Raw genomic sequence first — 17,012 nt, 5'->3', positions numbered from 1 at the left:
ACTTCACAGCAGGAAAACCGCCATTCCTGGATGCCAGAAAGTCAGTATAAGAAGGTATGACTTCAATGGAAAGCAGCCCCTTTCCCCTTGATAGGATGGCCTAATTAATGGCCGGGATAATTAACTGGGTCCCATTTCACTGGACCTGGAGAGCGAGGCAGCAGCCCCATTATCCTGTTGATAACTGAAGTGTCCTTTCTTTCATCTCCACTCTTAATGCCATCAAATACCATTACTGATTGTCCAATTTACAGAGAGCTCTGGGATCTCGCTCCTCGTTGAAATACAGAAGTGCATCACAAATAGGAGTCGGTGCAATCACAGGCCGATGAATATAGCCATGGCCGTGGTTTATTTTAGGGTCAGCAGCAGAAGCCAGCATAGGATACTATGTATGAGCTAGGGTACAGCTACAAATGTGCGCAAATTTTTGTCTATATTCTGCTAATGTCAAAATAACACAATTGTGGTGTTTCCATTAATTAAGAAGCAATTAAGGTCACATGAATAAGCCTGTTCACACAATGAGTCATTAAAAATCATGTAATCAGCTACATGAGATATTCATAATTCAGCCATCAGAGACTTCAGCATCTTATTCAAGCGTTTGAGTGGCAAGCCCCGCCTACTTGGTATGTGAGTTTCTTACATGTTTATTAAAACTTTCACCATGTCCTGATAGTATAATATGAGACAGATAATTTGTGAAAAGATTGATCTCCTTCACCTCCTCCCATAGCTACTATTGCCATCTGAAGATATGGACCACTTCCAGACAAAAAATAACCAATCAGGAGGTGGGTCTTAGCGCTGTCAATCATTCTCATGTACTCTCTGTTCGATGTGCTAATGGGAGATTATCTGTCCCATATTATAGTGTCACGACATTTTGACAGCTTCAACAAAGGTGTAAAAAATATTCTTTATAAAAAATTTACAACTTTTCAAGGACTGTGCGATGCTGTGAGAGCGCTGGTAAAACTACATATTGTTAAAAAATATAAACAAAAACAAACCATCATCCAACTACTACTTCCTGTCTTCTTTGTTGTCGTCACCAGTACATCACATCACTCGTGCGATGCAAAAAAAGTGCTTCAACATGACAGAAAAACCACCTCAATCTAGTGCAAAAATCTTATGAAAATATATATTTTTTGCACATTGGCATTTTTCCATTAAGCAAATTTATTTTCGTGATTTCAATTTGCACAATTTTAGTTGTTTTCCAGTTAGAGTGGTGGAATAGGGAGATCTATGGGTGGATGATATGGCTGAAAAATGCATCACAATGTAATCGTTTCATTTAAGTCTATCAATAATTATTGATTAGGGTTTTTTATATTTGAAATACTGTCAAACTGCTGGCATAACATTTTCTGTTTTATCCACAGTTTTCATTCCACTTTATTATTTTTAAGCAGAACGAGGCAAAGTGACGAAACCTTAAATCACTGCTGCGCAAGTTGCTTAAGTTGTTGCTAGGTAACCACAGAGCAAGTGATTCGCTAGGTAATCAAGGACTGAGCTGGCCTTTTCTCTGTCTACATCTCCCAGAGTGCTGTGCGTTTAGGACTAGAGTTCAGTGAAAATACTGAACATTTTATAAGACGATATTGATCACTTATCTATTGCAATATATATTTTTATTAATTTATTGTCCATCCAGAAATAATTTCATACATAATACAAGATTTTAATTCATTAAAATCCGTCAAAAGCATTGTTGACCCAGTTTAGCAAACTAAAACCAACCATCTTCAATTGAGCTGATGTCATGTTAAGTGCGCTTTATCATAAAATAAACAGAACTGCATCTATGTCATCTTCAAAGAAATCTATGAACAATACATGAAGAATCAGCCTATAAATTTCTGCTGGTTGCTGTTATCTGGGTCAGCACCTGTGAAAATCCGACTGCTATTTTTGGCGGCGGAGTTCTCTTTCATCAAGGATGGCTGTCTGCTCTCAGAGCTCTGTGACATATTCAATACTTTATTGTTCCTGACGTGACAAAAATGAGCGCTTTAATAATTTTCACTGACACTGCCAATGTGCTTGCTTGACATCAGTTGTACATCATTTATGTCCCGTAACACAGTGGGCTAACAGAACCGGGTTCGACCGAAACTAAACAATATTTCACTGATAATAAAACTAGCAGACCCACTGTAAAAACTTCCTAAAATTGACTGAATAAGTCTAATTCAGTTAGACAGTTGGTCTAAGTCCAACTAGTCAACGTAGTTCTGCTACTAGTACTATAATTAGTACAACTCAACTAAACAATATTTTCACTAACAACTGTTAAACTAGCAAATCCACTCTAAAAATTGATTAAAACTAACTGAATAAGACCGTCTAATTCCAAGTAGTCCAGGGAGTACTATAACTAATACTAGAACTAATAAAAACTAAACTAAACAATATTTTAATTAACTCTTACCCACTCTAGAAACTAACTAAAACTAACAGAATAAGACAGTCTAATTCAGTTACTACTAGAACTAATAAAAACTAAACTAAAACTAAACAATATTTTCACTAATTAATCAAAACTAGCAAACCCACCCTAATAACTAACTAAAACTAACTGAATTAGACAGACTAATTCAGTTACTACGATAGCTAATAAAGACTAAAATAAACATTTTCACTAATGACTAATCAAATCTAGCAAACGCTCTAAAAACTAAGACATCTAATTCAGTTATTGTACTAGAAGTAATGCAACTAAAATGAAACTAAACAAAATTTCCCTAACTAATAAAAACTAGCAAATCCACTCTAATTCAGTTACTTTTAGTTTGTTTTTAGACTGTCTATTTCAGTTACTAGGACTATAATAAAAACTAAACAACATTTCACTAATAACTAATAAAATCTAGCAAACCCGCTCTAAAAACGTATTAAAACTGAATTAGACAAACCAAAAGTCACAATTAAATCAAACTAATTCAAAACTATAATAAGTCTGCTGCAGACATTAAAGTCTCTGTCTAATAATAAAAGAAGAAGCAAATCCTCTGGATTAGTTTTACTTGTTAATGAAGCAGTTTTGACAATCATGGTGGCATCACTACTGTTGGTCTATATTCCCCGGGGATTATGGGAAATAAACACAGCTGCAGCCAAGGTGGCGTTAACAGAAGCAGATGTTATTTGTTTTACTACAAACCAGGGAGATGCTGCTGCTGCTGCTGCTGCTGCTGCTGCTGCTGCAGGGCATTTTCTTTCCCTCAAACACCGGGTTTTATCTCTTCTCGCTTTTTATGGTTCTAATAATAAAACCTTTTGGTAAACAAGTGTGTTTCAGCGCTGAAATGCAGAAAATACAGCCTCCTCTTCTAAAACTGGTCCATTACAGCTTCCCTTTCACTCTGACAGATTTTTATATTAGTCCATCTCTGGTCAGCAAAAGATTTTCAAATATTTTGTCCAAAAATAAATAAATTATGAAGTTAGAGCTATGAAGTTAGACAGTGGTAATTAAAGAATTATCATCTTTGATTAGATTATTCCAAAGCATGCGGAGGAATGCAGTTTTATACACCGATAATCTTTGAGACAGATGCAAACAAAGTGTGACAGACTGACAGTTTGACACATTTAATCTGGATTTGTGACGAATAAAGGGACCGAGAAAAATGTCTAAACATCCTTTTAAGCTGTCAGACGTGTTTGTGTAAAAAATATAAATCTACTACTTATGAGTTCTCATGAGGTTTAATCTGCCGGGGGGAGTTGTGTAGACATTTATAAAATGGAAATGTTGAATTTTATGTACTTTCAAAAACAACTCCGGTTCCTGGAAGGACTCTCTGTCATCACCCTAATCTTTAGTCAAGAGTTTAATTTGGCATATTGGAGAAAAAAAATGGTTTAAAACTAAATTTATCAAAGTTATTTCAAGGTCTTTTAGTTCGGCACTGTAGATACAGGAGAAAATCTTCGTATTTAATTACATTTAAATAACATTATTTGCCACTTAGGGGCAAATTCAAAGCACAAAAGTCATAAATCAGACAATAGACTCAATAAAAAAACAATAGATACATAAACACCAATCTTAATACTTTGAGGTTTCACAATGTTTATTCCACATTATTGGTTGATAAATGCTGTACAATAAGAAATTTACACAATCTTTGGGTATTTTGATTATTTCATTATAGTTTTAAAGATTATTATCATTTTCATTTTATTTTTAAGTTTTTATTGCTATTGCCACTCATTTTTTCCTTGGTGCTAAATATATGTAAGCATGATAAATCTGATAAGATGAGCATGGTAAATAATATTTCAATAAATTATTTTATTATTTTATTTTATTTTATAAGAAGGATTGGAAAAAAGTATAGTGGGACTTGTTGGCTGTATATTCTTCTACTGAAACAGTGTCAAAAATTATACCTAACAAAGAAAATTATGAGTAAAAGTACCTCAAATAAGCCCTGAACGTACAGAAAGTTCAAAAATGAAAATCTAAGAACTAAATTTGACATGGCTCTAAATTTAGAGACGTGCTCTAAATTTTCAAAGGAAATCCCTGATTAAAGCCATTTTTTGGCCTTCAGTGGAGGGTTGGCATTCATAAAATCTTTCTTTCTAATCATGGATGAAAATAGACTGTTCATGTTCAGATTACCTAAAAAGATAAAGTCTGCATTAAAGGCAAATACCTGAAACTGAAGGTCAAATGTTCCATGTTTAGCATACAGCTGCATCTAAAACTAGACTGTAGTTTAATATCCAAGAAGCAATTCAATCTAGTTGGAGATAACCAGGGATATGATGGATAGACTGAGCCAAGTCCTTTTGTTTCACTCATTTGTTTCACAAGATTTTATATCCTGCTTCCAATAAATCTAAGTGTCACCGCTTTAAAAGCACATGCCATTAAAACATGAGTTTTACTGTTAATGTATAAAATCACCAGTTTTATAACACTTGGAATGAAATCAGAGATTTTAGAGAACGAGTATTAGCTTAAATGCTAATTGTAGTACTTTTCAATACAAACACATGAAGGAAGCACCATATTTAATGTGTAGATGGTGTTTGCTTCCTGGAACAGATTAAGATAAGTCTATGGGATAATAGAAAAAACATTTTTTGCACAAAATCATTCTTGGTCAATGAGAATTAAGACTGACTAGTTCTGCCTATTTTATTTTAGGGCCTCTTGTGACTTTAAATCCTAATTAGCTTCTGCTGGCCACTCAGTGTTTGCACGATTATACAACTGTGCATCTTTGAAACCAGAAACAACAAAACATTTGTCTTTTCCAGCAGCCATTGTACAGCGGTAAAACCAAACATGCGGGAGGCTCCACTTGGGTTGCTAGGTAACAGCTTTTTTGAAACTCCTCCTCTTCCTGGATGGCTTTTTAGAATCAGTTTGGACCAAAACTGAAGTATAAGATGCAAAAAGTAAAATTTGCATAATGGGTTCCCTTTAACGCCATTTTTAGTGTCTTTTTTATTTTTATGCAGTGGCTTTAGTTTCAAATATACTTTTCTGTTAGAGAGGGGGGGACCACATGTATCCATTTAGCAGTGAGGTCAAACAAATCAAGAGTGATACTTGTAAACCGTAAACGTCCAGCAGCTTACCAGCATGTACGCTCCAGAGATTCAGCAGTGGAGGATGTGTACTGCATCAAAACTGCTGATCCTGATGTAATATCGACAGGCAAGGTCTCTGTGTCTGACACATTAAGGTCATATTACCTCCTCCCCAACCGCCTCCCCTTGCCGGGCTGAGCTCCAAATATACCCTTCTCCAATACAGAAGCGTGTTTAGGATTAAAAATTCATGGACTTAATGTTAAACATGTTACAGAACAGTGAGCCTCAAAAAGTGTTGGGAACCAAACTAAACAATGTTAAAAAAAACAAGCGTTTACTCGAAAACTTGAAAGCATCCAATATAAAAACCTCAAACAAAAATATTATTTATTTATTATTATTTTTCTTAAACCTGGCAGACAATATTTTATTGAAGTGTCAGGGCAAAATTCAATATATCTTCTTGGCAGCATAAATAATGCATTACAGGCTCTTAGGGTAAAAAGGAGAGGACGTTATAAATATGAAAGATATGAGTTATATTGATGCGGCCTAGTCAGGCTGGCTCCTGTCATCAGCTGGAGACTTTCTTATGAAACAGCAAACGAGTCCGCTGTCATCAGTCTCCCCTGGTTTCAACTCAAATTTGAAAGGTGATTCTGTTTTTTCTATCATAACAACATAAATCCACAAGAAAACACCCGTGGCGATAACTTTTATAAAATATGTCTGAGGTTTTGTTTTAAATTTAGACTTAAAAAAGCACCATATTTTCCCCTAATTAACTTTATATATATATATATATATATATATATATATATATATATATATATATATATATATATATATTGTAATTCTGACTTAATTCAGTTCCTTCAGCCAATAATTGTCGCCTGGATTGAGAATCCAAGTGATTTTCAACATGGCTGTTCCTCAACCATCAATATGGTTTGCAGCTGTTTTGTTATGATTATTATTTTATATCCTTCTTTGCTCACCTCATTTGCTTTTGCCTCTCCTTTTTAAGGAGTTAGAAAGACGGAAACATTATGTATTCAACTTCCTCCTTTTGTCTCTGCATCCTTTTTTAAACTTCCGCTGTTGCCACGGTTACGCATCACAACAATTGTCCAAAGGAAAAGTGTATTTGTTCTTTTTGCTGAAAATCTGTTTCTGTAAACAGTTTTCATATTTTAAAGACATTTCTTTGAAGATATAAACTGGATTTGGCGGGATAAATTGTCCCGGGGTTTTTAGTCGTGTTGTGGAAATGAAAACAATAAGACACAAGTAAGACTATGTAAGGTCTGGGATAATTTGTCTCCTACAGATTTAGCTTTTTGCCTCTTTTTTTCTGCGTCATAAATAATAAAGGTTATGTGAATCCTCTCTGTTGGTGTTTAAATAAATGTTTTAATATACAATGCAAACCCAGAGGGAGAGCAACGCTGCGTTATTTCAAGATGAAAAGTTCAAAGCAAAGCTTGAGTTTATGAAAAAAAGAATTTACTCTCATCCATCATAAGAATTGGATGAGCTGTAGTTGGGATAACAAGTGGGATCCTTCCAATGTTCTCTCCCTTATGTTCAGCCGACACACAAAGCGACTCGCTCTTCATCCATAATCTGAATTTTTCTCTCTTCCACACAGTATGACTTTGTAATCTGTAGATCAGCAGCAGATCTGATTTGTGTTCTCAACACATTTGGTGTGTTTTAGTGAGATGGGGGTTGAACTCAGCAGCTGGTAATCCCCCAAAACAGGATTATATTTTCTCTGAAAACAGAGGCATAATGTTTTTGTTGCCTTGAAAATGTATTTTTCAAACGTTGACCTTGGCCAAGGACTTCGTCATGTGTGGAAGCAGCAATAAGAAACCCTTCAAAGCAGAGTTTCTGACTCATTTGGATTGAATGACTAAGTTTCTCTCTCTCAAAAAAAAAAAAAACATGAAATCAATAAATAAATAAATTCAACAAACTGATTTTATATAAACAGATATACACCCCCAAGGTCTAGAGGTTCAGGGGCGGTAACATAAAAATGTGTCCAGAGAAAATAAGTGGAATGTAAAATGATTTATTACAAAAAAGATGGTTTCACAAAACACAACTCAATTAACACAGAACAGCGGTCTAACAAACTGACGAAGGTTGAGTGCAAATTAAAATGTCCAAACAAAGTCCAAGGTAAACTTAAATAACCCGAAAGGGAAAAAAAGAGCACCAAGCCTCCCAAATCAAAACAATGTAGAGCAGACACAAACTGCTTAACTGAACAGGCAGAAACAAAATAGTTCAAAACTGTTGTAAACACCAAAGGTAGAGGACAGCTTAACAAAACCTCATGACCTTGATGAGGCTCATCAACGTCTGATTGGCTTGCAATACTGGTCCAAAGAAACCTGCACAGCCTCAAGAGGCCAGGGGCCGTAACAACAGAATTGTGTTCAAATTCCTCAAATAATAAGTTGCAAGTTATGGATTGAAACTGCCTGACTGTAATGTTTATAATCAACCCAGAAAAGATTTATTTTTTTATTTAAAGATACCCAGCTCACACTTCCTTTTGCAAACAAACCTTTTGGTTGAATAAACATAATTTTGAATCGAAATCTGACAGACAACAGAAATTTGGGGCTTAACGGTGCGATGTGTATCGGTGAATAAACAAACATCATTGCATATAATGAAAAATATAGAAAAACATATAATTCTTTCTATGTAAATAAACTGGAATTTAGTGCTTCATAATTGTAATTTTCTCATTTTAAGATGATCTTAGCCAACAGGAACAATAAGTTTAAAATGTAATATTATAGCTAACAATCCTTGTCGTTTCTTGCCGCACTTGGTGTCCTCTCATTCTGTTTCTGTGTGCCAAGATGGCGCCAGTGTATTCGGCACGCCGTCCGACTCGCTCTCTCTACTTTGTTATTTTTACTCTTTTTGCACATTTATGCTGTTATGGTTCTGGTGGCTTAATTGTTTCCGACCGTCAAGCACTTCTGGACATTAAAACTTCGGTAGATCTGCAATTTGGATATGGTCCGGGTCCGAGAAACCGAGGTTTCCAGTTCCTCACTGACATCCCTAATGAGCTGCTGAGTTTTCCACATTTGATTCCGGAAAGGCGTTTCCGTTGAAGACGTGGTAAACGTGGAGAACTGGCGGTGAGGATTAAAGCCTATTTGGGATTTCTTCGCCGTCCAGACGGCTCTCCTCAACTGCGATGGTGTCCTCGTTTCCTGAACGTAGGACGCCGCTGGATTCGCCCCGTTGTTCCGGGACTGTGCTGCTCTCGGAAGGACGCGGTGGAGTTTTTCTATCATCGACGGTTTCGGGATCAAAAGAGGAATGTGGATTATGGAAACCTCAGGCGGTTGAACTATGTTACGTCTTCAACTTGTGTTTCTGCACTATCAACCATCCGCCTGGCTTTGCTTAATGCTAGGTCTTATTAGCTAGGTCTTTAGCTAATAAGACCTTCGTGCTACACGACCTGTTTACTACTCGGGATTTGGATTTTTTATTCATCACAGAAACTTGGCTACAAGAAGGTCATTTGTTCCCGTTTTCTGAACTTCTACCTCTGAACTGTGCTTTTATAAATTCTCCCCGGTTGACTGGCAAAGGTGGAGTTCTGGCTACAATTTTTATATTCAGTTTCCACTGTCAACAATCATCAATAAACTCATTTTCCAGTTTTGAGCTCCAAGTCTTTGAAGTGAAATTGACTGAACCAGTTCTGTGTGTGGTGGTCTACCGTCCTCCAAAGTTCAACAAGGATTTTCTTCATGAATTCTCAGGACTTATGGCATGGATTACATTAGAGTACGATCATATTTTAATTACAGGTGATTTTAATATACATGTATGCTGCCCAGATAAACCTGTGGTGAAGGACTTTTTGGACTTGATTGATTCATTCCATTTTACACAATCTGTGGTTGGACCAACGCATTTAAAGGGACATACTCTGGATTTGGTGCCATCACATGGGCTTTGTTTGGATATCATTGAAATCCTTCAGACATGTATTTCTGATCATTTGCCTGTTTTATTTTCTATCAATATTTCATCTTCTGTGGATACAAACAATACTAAACCCATACTTTCTCGTACTATAAACTCTGATACTGCTCTTCAGCTAAATGCAGTCCTTGCTAATACTACATTCCCTACTGATAGCAATCTTGATATTGAAACCCTTGTTCTAAATTTTAACAATGCATGTTCAAATGCTCTAAACACAGTAGCTCCCTTGAAAACTATAAAAACTACAAAAAAGAAACTTTTAGAGCCGTGGCTTAATGAAACCACTGGTGCACTCAGATGGGAATGTAGGCGAGCTGAGAGAAGGTGGAAAAAAGATAAATTGCAGGTTTCATTTGAAATATTGAAAAAACAGTTTATTTAATTATCAGAATAATGTCAAATTAGCTAAAACGAAATATTTCATCAATCTTGTAGCTTCAAATAGGCACAGGCCTCAAGTCCTTTTTGATGTCCTGGATAGGATTGTTAATCCCTCGATGACATCTGGCCCTTTAGCCTCTGCTGAACTTTGTGAGGCTTTCTCTAATTTTTTCACTGAAAAAATTGTAGCTCTTAGAGGCTCAAATACCCTATTAGATTTAGATTCCCCAGAAATGCCACAATGTACAGCTGTTCTGGACCATTTTCAGCCAGTTTCTTTAGATGAACTGACCTCAGTAATTAAGCATCTGCGGCCATCAAATTAGCCTTTGGATTGTCTTCCTACTTGTCTGATAAAATACATTTTTCTTACTTCTGGCCTATTTATCTTAATGGTGATAAATGCCTCACTTGAGTCAGGTTGTGTCCCATCAATACTTAAACATGCTGTGGTTAAACCCCTTCTTTAAAAACCTAATCTAGACTCAAGTGTACTAGCAAATTTTAGGCCCATTTCTAAACTCCCTTTTTTATCTAAGGTCCTTGAAAAATTAGTTTTTATTCAGCTTGAAATGTTTTTAAAAGACAATAATATAACTGAGAAATTTCAGTCTGGGTTTAAAGCTGCTCATAGCGCTGAAACAGCTTTGCTTCGAGTGTATAATGATCTTGTTTTAACAGTTGATTCAGGCAATGTAGCAGTTTTATTACTTTTAGATCTGAGCGCAGCATTTGACACTGTAGATCATCAGATTCTGTTACATAGATTAAAACATTGTGTTGGCCTGAGAGGCCCAGTATTTGAATGGTTTATGTCTTATTTAGAAAACAGAGCTTTCTCAGTTCATCTAGACCAATGTTGTTCTGGGGCCAAACCTTTAAAGTGCGGCGTCCCTCAAGGCTCAATTTTAGGTCCCATTTTGTTTATTTTGTATTTATTACCTCTTGGTCAGATTTTCCATAAGTTTAACGTTTCATTTCATTGTTTTGCAGATGATGTCCAGATTTATATGCCCCTTAAACTACAAAATGGTAAAAATAAATCTCTTCAGCTATTGATCGATTGTTTAGCAGAAGTCAAATCTTGGATGGAGCAAAACTTTCTTCACCTCAATCAAAGTAAAACGCAAGTTATATTATTTGGTCAGAGTCTTCACACTACAAATCCAGATGTGATTCTTGGTTCTTTAGCTCGGTTTTGTCAGACCTCTGCTAGGAACCTTGGTTTTACTTTTGATAGCTGTTTAAAGCTAGATAAACAAGTTAGCTCTGTCGTTAAATCAAGTTTTTATCACCTGCGGATTTTAGCAAAAGTTAAATCTTATTTTGGTTTTAAGGACTTTAAAGGACTTATCCATGCCTTCATTACATCTCGTTTGGATTATTGCAATTTATTATATAGAGGCATGGATAAATCACAGATGCAGCGACTTCAAATCATCCAGAACGCAGCAACACAACTTCTTACAGGAGCCAGGAAGCGTGACCATATAAGGCCCATACTGGCCTCTTTACACTGGCTGCCTGTTTTTTATCGAATAGATTTTAAGATTCTTTTATTAACTTATAAAGTTTTAAATGGATTAGCTCCCCCTTATCTTTGGGACCTTTTCAAATTTCAGTCTGTGTCCAGAACCCTACGTTCAAATAATCAGCTTTTACTGACTTTACTGTCGGACCCGACTTAAGAGGAAAGGAGATCGGGCTTTTTCTGTAGTTGGTCCTCTTCTATGGAACAACCTTCCTTTCCAAATTAGATCTGCCCACAGCCTGGATCAAATTTTTTATGAATGTTTCTTCCCCGGAAGAGCTGGAAGAAGTGGCCGGGGAGAGGGAAGTCTGGGACTCCTTTCTGAAGCTGCTACCCCCGCGACCCAACCCCGGATAAGCGGAAGAAGATGGATGGATGGATGGATGGATGGATGGATGGATGGATGGATGGATGGATGATGTTTGGGTCGTTTGGATGATATTCGTCTTCACCACTGGTCCACATCTGTTGCCAACCCGTCCGATGCTACATTTACTGTGCGCTAAAAAGTTTCATCCTACTTGTATTTAAAAACATTTTTGATTTCTTTTGTACATTTATGCCAACGTTACATTTGTGAGGTTTTTAAAATGGCTCATTTTCCAGACACCAAAAAACGCCTAGGATTTCTTTTTGTGCTAGGGTCGCTTTCAGAAGCTGTAGAAACCAAAATGGAAGCAGAAAATTCACATTTTTTTCCTTCACTTATTGTCATTCTTGTACAGCACTTTGGTGCAGTTTTATGCCTGCTTTTAAAGTGCTATATAAATAAATTTGACATTGACATTGACATCAATGAGCTAACAGCATTTTTGCTAACTTGTAAGTTGTTCATGTGAGCCTAATGTTTATTTTCCTAATTTCCTTCTTCCTCTTGCATTCGAAGCATCTGGGAAGTATTTTCTGCAGTTCACTTCTTTCACATTTTGTTGCTGCACTTTTATTCCAAATTGTATTAACACTGCAAAAACACAAAATATCACCAGATTTTTCTTGCCAGGTTCTCACTGCCAATAGTGCACTTGAAATAAGACGAAACTAATACTCACTACTTTTTTGTAAAACATTATTGATATATTTCCTGTAGTGAAATTAGATTGCGTGATTATTATGCCAAAAACAACAATGAAAGTATTTAATCGGGCAGGATAATTGCTACCTTTTTTACCTGGAACATTCTCCATGCTGCTCAATCTTGAGCTGACTCATGGTCATTGTACGCTGCACTTGTCAAGAACTCTGAGCACCACTGAAAGGCATTTTTCCCAAGCTATTTCACTCTTCTTTCTTCAGTATCCTTTGAGTATACAGCAGGCAGATGCCGAACAGCCCAAGGGATTTTCATTTCTGAAGCAGAACAACAGAAATGTCAGTACATTGGCTCTGGGCGCCACGTCCAAGAGAAATCAAAGCCTTGAATGTTTCTTGTAGTCCAACCTTGGGATAAGCTTGTACTTTCATACCTGGGCCGTGTTACCTCAAGATCATAGCAACCTTTTGTTGTGAGGAATTGCAGCAGCTCTCAGTAGGATAGAATGTAATGTATTTTAATGTTTTATTGAAATGTTGTGCGATGGACTAAATTAGTCTAAAACATGTGGCTTCCTTTTGTATTTAGTCCATTAAATCCAGTAGAAATGGACGTTTTTGGGCAACGTGTAAAACACAAAGTTTAGTGGCATCAGAATCAATCATTGGGAAGATGGATGGAGATAAATACAGAACAATCCAAGAAGAAAACCTGTTACAAGCTGCAAAAGACTTGAGATTGGGTTGATATTTTTACTTTTTTATACCTAATAAATACAATTACACCAGTAGCAGGACTGGAGAACTTTACAGGAAGTTGGAATGTCGACTTACAATTTTCACTAGTCATCACAACCCACAAATCTGAGCCAATCACCTAAAAGTTTTCCGTATTGCCCCTTTTAATTTACCTTGCTGTTTCACAACACCTCTCGAGAGCCGATTCCTTTTACGTGCCATCCATAGCTGCACTGCCGCAGTAGAACAAAAATGTTAACAAAATGAAACCTGGAGATGTAGGTATTATGAAGCTAGTGAAATTCGCCACAGCAGAGGGAAAAATAACGCAGAAAAACCATTGAAGAACAACTCAAAAACACATTCTTTTGGCTCTCTGTTTCGGCTGTGCTACACCAGACTCGTTACCATAGCAACCGACACAACGGCACTTTATGTTTCAAGATTTAACACCAAACATTACCCACACAAAGAACAGAACATCAGGTCCGTTACAGTTTTATGGTTTTAGGCTTGTTGTTATTGGTGATTATTAATAAGTGATGGCTGTGGTAGATTACCTACCGGTGCTATTAGCTATGCTAACACTATGGTGGCTGATTAGCTAATTTAAACACCTGCTATTCTGATGATCAGTCAGAGTTGGTTTGTAGATCACTTTGTAATTGAACCTAAACAAACCAAATTCCACATCACAGCTACATGTTAAGGTTGTCATAGTCAAGCTAGCATAACTGACACACTTCCCTCTCCGTTGCAAATTTCTTTCTTAATTAAAACTTTTTTCTGACTTTGTCACCTAGTTGTCATAGCGTTGACAATTAGTAGTAAAGCACCGCATCCCTTTTTCCTTTATATATCAGGCGTACATTTAAGATTTAGTGTGTTATGTTAACCTAACAGCTAAAACCGATGCTAGTCATCGTTAGCAAGCAGTTTTTTGCCCAGCATGACATCACTTTGCAACAAGTTCATAGAAACTCTTACTATAAAAAGTATTTTAAGTATATTTTCTGTAATATATTTATGTATATTCTCTTAAATATATTTTTTTCTGTTTTTGCTTTTCCTTTTGATCATCTTAGCTTGGTGCTCTTGGGTGCCCCCTGCTGGTACGATCACATTGCCTTTGACTGTGTTGTGAATTTGAACTCTGAATGCTTTTTATTGTAACCTAATCTAAATGACATACCCAGAGTTACCTCCAGATCATAGAAACCTCTTGTTGCAACATGTTTCTCTTGCTGTGGTGAGAAAGCAGTGAGAAGAGAAAAGGATTTTGAATTTTAAAACCACAGGCCGACCTCTGGAGCATTTTATCTGGCCGTTCAACCTGGCTGGATGGCATTCTCTTTGCATGCCGTCCTTGTGACTGGCCGCTTGGCGTTAAGCCCGGGGATAGCTGGCGCACTCTGCAACCGAATTCCCCCTCCCTTCCTTTTATTTCCCATCTTTACCCTTCTCCCTCTCTCTTGCTCTCTCTGATTGGCCACTTGCCTAAAGACAACTGCAGAGCTTTGTGTGGCCTACGGGTCTTTTTACGGCGTTTTCACGGCTGTGGCTGGTAGGGAGACATCGCCATGATAGCTATAGACAACCGCACAATTATACGGCATCGTCGGTAAGTCACAGCCACGCGGCTTTTTGCAATGCATGAGCCAACCATCAGCGGTGACTTACCGAGACGCCGGTGTAATTCAATTGCAGGGATGGCCTTGGGTGGTGCAGAATCAGAGGGACGTACAACAGCTTATTATCCACCTCTCCGACTGTCGATCAAACTGATGGCTCACTCTTAGTGGCATCTCATTGACATTGTGTTGAATGTCCTGTGTCTGCCCTGCTTAATTGAACACAGAATTACCCAATTTGGACACGCTTAGCGGAATGGAGCTTAACGAACGCAGAAAATGGAAGATGAGATCGGCGCTGACCTCTGGATCACACTCGGTGCACAGAAAGCAAGCGGCGCCCGTCACAGAGATTATCTAAAGAGCTGGACTCAATGCTTTTTTTATTTCAAATGTGATAAATGCTGGTGTCCAGCTCAACTCTTGTCTCCATTTTTTTATGGTTTTAACACATTTGAAACGTCACTGATGGCATTTTATCTGAAATATAGACGGCTTGATCTGATAGTTCAGAAACATCTTGAATTTGTTTCTAATCAGAGGTTAAATCACCAAATAATCTGTATTAATGAACCTTTTCAACATAAAATGGTTGAAAGTGCTTAGGTCTTAGGAAATTAGAGCTGAGTGCTAAATTGATTTGATCAATTAACCAAATTTTTGGTTTTTGAATATTTAATTTCTGGAAAATCTGAACAAAAAACAAAGAAAAGTTACAACTAAGACTGTCTCAATAAGCAATAAGTCAATAAATCGCATAATAAATTAAAACACTTTTTTTTTCTTAGAAAAGTCTTATTATCCACCTCTCTGACTTTATTCATTGTTATGAATAAAGTCATAATAAGGTGAAAATAAAAGTCATAATGTCTTGAGAAGTCATATTACAACTCCTCAAAATATTATGACTTTATTCTGAAGTTACTTTATTCTCATAATTTTATTTTATTGTATTTTAGTGTTGCCCTAATACTCCTTCATCGCTGACAAAGTAGTTCCTGGAGAAAATAATCTCTGGTCAGCATGTGAAACAAAACACTCCCAAAATGTTTTTGCATCGCTCAGATATAAAGCAGCTCATTTATAAAACATTCTTATTAAATACCTTTATAATAAAACATTATCAAAGTAAAATAGATCTGAAAGATGCTGAATTTTTACTGATATAATCTGATGACGCCGGCCTGTTTGCTCTCCAGATATGATTGCATGTAGTGCTGATTTAAATCAGTTCAAACATTTGGTAAATTCAGTCAAATGTAAATCAGTTAAGAGGAGGTTTTCCCTCATGAATTTTTGATCGATATGAATAATTAATGATTCTTATTTTTCTCATCTCTCCTGCTGTGTGACTGGAATTAAGCAGGCTTTGGATGTGATATGTGGCATTTTTCTTCAGTTTAGGCTGAGCCTGGATTACAAGTTTTTGCCCATTATTTGTCCAAATAGCTGTCATTTCATTTTTTATTGGAAGTTTTAGTTTTGTAATACATTGTGGAAGTAAACAAAATTTTTAAAAATCACATTTATGGGTCAAACCAGCAGCAGTCTCTTTAATTTAATAGGTCTCTGCTGCCCTCTAGTGACTGCTTCCTGCATCTCAAATGTGTCTTTATAAGATTTTTAAATAAAATTAAGTTTCACTAGGATTTTCTAAATATTCCCATCTGTTTTATGGTTCAAAATATTTCTTTTTCCAAACATAATACCAAATATTACCTTGATTTTATACCATCAACTAATTAGACGTCACTCCAAAGGATACATTTGTTGTTAGTTTATTACAGGGATGAGATTTTTTTCAATAGATCCCGAAAAAAATAGAATCAGTTTGTATAGATGTGCATAAATCTATTTAATTCACAACAAAACATTTGGATTTTGTGAAACATATAAGTGAAGAAAAAGTGATTATCTAAATAGCTGAACTTGTTCAAAATGTACTTAAAATAAACTAATGGTGACAAACTAAGTTTACATCTCCATCTTGAAATAGTTGTCCTTCATTTATCATATTTTTTTCCTAAAAGAACATTTAAGTAATGACATCATTCACAAATTCAGTTTAACATAAATGTGTTTTTACAATAGCT

This window comes from Xiphophorus maculatus, chromosome 21 (genome assembly GCF_002775205.1).
Source record: "Xiphophorus maculatus strain JP 163 A chromosome 21, X_maculatus-5.0-male, whole genome shotgun sequence".
NCBI classification, from domain to species: Eukaryota; Metazoa; Chordata; class Actinopteri; order Cyprinodontiformes; family Poeciliidae; genus Xiphophorus; species Xiphophorus maculatus.
The sequence above is the reverse complement of the archived record's forward strand: the minus strand, read 5'-3'. Positions refer to the sequence as shown.